Source organism: Elephantulus edwardii, unplaced genomic scaffold (genome assembly GCF_000299155.1).
Source record: "Elephantulus edwardii isolate Elephantulus edwardi_28Jun2011 unplaced genomic scaffold, EleEdw1.0 scaffold00056, whole genome shotgun sequence".
Classification (NCBI taxonomy): domain Eukaryota; kingdom Metazoa; phylum Chordata; class Mammalia; order Macroscelidea; family Macroscelididae; genus Elephantulus; species Elephantulus edwardii.
Window position 1 is genome coordinate 15,072,617 of NW_006399806.1, and position 4,786 is coordinate 15,077,402.

A 4,786-nucleotide genomic window follows, 5' to 3' on the forward strand; every position below is an offset into this window, starting at 1 on the left:
TTGCCCCTCCCACCAGCATGCCCAAAGTATGTGAGATGGAGTCTCATCATTCTTGTCTCCAAAGAGCACTCTGGCTGTACCCTCTCCAAGACATACCTGTTTGTTCTCTTGGCCATTGAGGGGATGTTCAGTGCTCTTCTTCAACACCACAGCTCAAAGGTGTCAATTGTTTTTGTCATCCTTATCCCTTTTCCAGCTGTCAGATGCATAGCAAGTAATCAAAAAGACCATGGCCTGAATCAGATGCACTTTAGTCCTCAGAGTGATATCATTACTCCTCGATAATTTGGAGAGGTCCTTAATTGCAGATTTTCCAAGTGCAATGTGTTTCCTTATATCCTGACAGCTAGTACCAAGGGTATTAATTGTAGATCCAAGCAAGATGATGCTGATGACAGTTTTAATGTCTTCTCCACCCATCATGACACTGCCTATCGGTCCATTGGTAAGAATCTTTGTCTTCTGGACACTGAGATGCAATTTATACTGAATGCTGCAATCCTTGATCTTCTGAAACAAGTGCTTTAAGTCCTCCTCACTTTCAGCAAGCAGGATTATACATAATTATGTGCTTTATATAAAATATAAGTATATATTATATATACATGTTATTCATTCAGTGCTCAAGGGAGCTCTGGTGTCCTAGTATAAAGAAGTTGTGCTGTGGCATGGACCTACCAAGTAGAAAGATAGCAATGATGGTAGTTGATGCAGCTGGTAGAAGTTGCATACCCAGCGGAAGGGACTACTTGCATACTCCAAATTGCGGATACACTGGGGTATGTAGCCAAACAAGGGTTTGATTTCCTCTGCATGCCTGTCTTCTACCCACATTTCAAGAGAGGGTTCACTCATAAACCTGCCAAGAGTTGGTTAGATCCCCAGACAAAAACAGGATGGAACTAGAATACACTGATTGTTGGAAAGCTTTCTTCATGGATTTGTCCAGACTCAAAAGTGGAGAGGATCCAGGGGCATTCAGAGGCAACTATGTTACAGGAGCTGAATTTGGGACCATATCAGATCTTCTAGCTTTCTTGCTACCATTCAATCAGGGGGGTAACATTAACCTGGCCAGAGTTGTGACCAGCTACATTCACACTGGCCACCACTCCTTTATGTTATGGATGTGGGTGCCTTTGTTGGCACCAGAGGATCTGCAGCATGACATTATCAAGAATGTACCAAAGAATGCACATGCGTGCACATGCACACATTCACACACACACACACACACACACACACACACACACAGAGAGACAGATACAATGGGGAGAAGACATGGATGTGGTGACATAATTTCTGGACTTTGTGTACCTACAGCAAGAGGAATGCAGTGGCTTTTGAAATTGGGGCTGATTTCCCACTTAATCATGTCATTAATCGTTGGCTTGGAGAACCCATCAAAATAAGCCATTCACCCTACTTGACAAATAAAAAGGAATTTCTTGTTTGTTCTTTCAAAGATGCATCATAGGCTCATCTTTTGGCTACTCAGCTGGAGGTGCAGTTCATCATCACACCACCACTCAGAGAAGGTATTTTTCTCCAACATTAAATATCTAGAATATTTGAACCAGAACCACCCTCCATCCAATGCCTATGACCTCTTTGCCAAAAGGCTATGAAGGCTGTCTGCAGTCCCCACTCCAGCCACTGATGGACAATCTGGAATCTCAAACATTTGAACTATTTGAAAGGGACCTCATCAAACGCTATCAGTATCAGCAGCCCAACTCTAAATGTATCCTAGACTGAATGCCAGAGGAAGAGGAGGATGCCAATATACAGGTGTTGATGGTAGTATGAGCAGGCCCCCTGGTAAATGCCTTTCTGTGGGCAGCCAGGCAGGCTGACTGATGGATAAAGTTGCATGCTTTCGGAAAAACCCCAAATGCTGTGGTGAAGCTGGTGAATAGGCAGTTTGAAAAGTGAGGAAGCCAGGTGACAGTAGTTTCTTCAGACACGCAGGGATAGCTGCTACATTCCTTTGCTGATAATGATATGTCACCTGAGTGCCTAGATGGAGTCCAGCTCTACCTAAAAAGTGATGGCATGAGCATCCCTGATGAGCACATCCCCTTCTTAGCTTCTTAGTGTGTTTTTTCCTCTAGCATGTACAATGAGGTCTGAGTTTGTGTGGAAAAGGACTTTGCCCCTGGGCTTGGTTTGAGATGCCGTATGTGGTTCAGCTGTGCAACTTTAACAAGCTATCTGCACCCCAGCCCTAGTTTACCTTTTGCCACTCTAATAAAGATCCTATGATTGGCAGCGATCATTACTATGCCTTGGGCCTTGCTGTGGAAGTGAACGCAGTGCTGCATGGCTTTGCTGGCTGCTTTGAAACTGTGCTTTATCAGGACATCACTCTGAGTATCTATCCAGAGACTCATTCTTCTGGGATGTTCTCATGGTTTCCTAGCCTGTTCCCATTGAGCAATCTATTGCAGTGCGTGAAGGCCAGACTATCTGTATGTGTTTCTGGCGATGCAGCAGTTCCAAGGAGGTGTAGTATGAGTTGGCTGTGACAACACCATCTGTTCTGCCATTCATAATCCCATGGGTCAGTCATATACCACTGGCCTCCAGTCCTGTCTCCAAGTGTTTGGAGTGGAAGGAGCTTCCAGTTCTGCTCTTGCAGGACAGAAGGTGCAGTACGTAATCAGGCTATGATTCCACTTACCTATTAGAGAGAAGAATATTTTGGTCTGCATTCCTGCCTTATGTCAAAATGGGCAAAGGATGAGGGTTAATTAATTGCAGGCCCCAAACTCCTGATATATGAAGATTTCGGGCAGGACAGGGTTTGAAGAATTAATGGTCTGAAGCCATACCAACTAGGCATTTAGTCTCAAGAGTTTTCTGGAATAATCCTGAGAATATTTGGATAGAACAAATTTTCAGCCCTATCCTTACCTTTCTTTGTTCATATTTTGATGGTTTTTTGTAGGAGTAAATACAAATGAAGTTAAAAGCCTTTTCTGCTCAAATGAAGAAGAAGAAGGAGGAGGAGGAGGAGAAGGAGGAGGAGGAAGAGGAGGGGGAGGAGGAGGACTGCATCCCCAGTATACATAATTCTAATCCTTGAGCTGTTCCACGGTGAGGAGAAAGATGGGTAACTTCCCCCTGTGTGATATACTACCTCTGAAAACCCAGTTCCAACTTGACAATACACATCATCACCACCAATCTACATTTATTTTATATTGATTCTTCTTTTCACTAATTATTTCTTGGTTACACACAATATTTAACTTAACAAAATCATTGTCTCTTTCTTCAGTAATAGCATTTTTATTTCTAAAGTTAAATATTGTCCTTCCCATATTACATTTTTATTGTACAACACAAACATTTATTTGGCCTCAAGCATAAGTAGGTGGTTTGTCACAAAGGTATAGAATTTCCATAAAACCCTCTGAACTGTGTGAACTTCAAGACAGGCTAAACTGAGATGAATGTTTGCTTCATCCTTTCAGGAAACTCCAAACTAGGTTAGAACAGACACACAGTGATTTGCAAATTCTGCTATAATGCTTTTGCGGGAGAAGGATGAAAGCCGCCCGTGCGACTCGATGGCACTTAACAACAATATCAACAGAGAGAGAAAGAGAGAGAGAGAGAGAGAGAGAGAGATCAGCTGGCCCAGTGAAGAGAAAACGATGTGACCAAGACAAAGGTGGGTGACTTTCAGTTCGCAGCCCTCAGGCCAGTCTTTCATTGTTTTTGTTCAGACATTCCTCTAGGTCGTATAGCCCTGGTGTACAAGTTGCCGTCCTGTGGTCACTTGTGGTTGCTGTGAGGCTGAACACTGTGACACGGATGTGTCAAATGCGACAATGGTTGGCTACCCAATACGGACTGACAGTGGGGTGGAGCTCCCCGATTGAACAAGCGTGGAAGGAGGAGTGGCACCCGCTTCCGTAATAGCTTGCCTCCAGAAACCCTATGAACTTGGAGAGAGGATAAAAGGCACCCAAGCGTTGAGGACTCTCCTTCATAGGGTCGCTATTAGTCGCCTGCGACTCGAAGGCACTTAATAACAACAACAACAACAACAACAATGTGGGATATTGGTGGCGAAGAATCTCTTCGCTCTTCCTGAAACCCTTAGTACACTAACACTGACATTGTAATAGTTTTTATGGACAGATTTCTGTAACTAGAGAAAAACTCTATAAAATGTAATCACTGCGAGGACCTAAGGAAAGCTGGATTGCTAATTTTTGCCAATAAACAAGTTGTTAAAGAGTACATGACTTTAGAAGAAATCTTCCAGTTTTTGAAACTTATGTCTATTGAAGATCATCTGTGGCATGTCCACTTCTGCTGTGATCTTATTGGTGAAGGATTGTGCCAAGGACTTGAGTGGATGATGTCACAATTTAAGATTAGGTGATCTCTACTGACCTCTTCTCATATGTTGTTGTTGTTATGTGCCATCAAGCCATCAAGTCCCCCGCTACTCATAACAACACTATGTACAACAGCCCTAAGCCCTGCTCTATCCAGTGCCAAGCTCATTGTCTCTGACACACCTACCACCACGACCCCAGTCACTGAATCAATCCATCTCATCAAAGGTCTTCCTTTCTTGTGCTTCTCCTCCATCCTCCCAAGAATGACATCCTTCTTCAAGGATTAGTCTCCTCTTTGCAACATGTCCAAAGTATGGCAGAGCAAGCTTCTAAATCCTTGCCTCCAAGGAGCAGCTTGGTCTCACCTCCTCTGGGATGAACTTGTTTATTCTTCTAGCAGTTCGTAGTATATTCAATACTCTTCACCA

The 4,786-nt window shown here is 43.4% G+C and overlaps 1 pseudogene; it reads left to right on the forward strand.

The window, feature by feature from the left end:
• The first annotated feature begins 795 nt into the window (after positions 1-795).
• Positions 796-2,673, forward strand: LOC102867419 (annotated as a pseudogene).
• Positions 2,674-4,786: the final 2,113 nt, after the last annotated feature.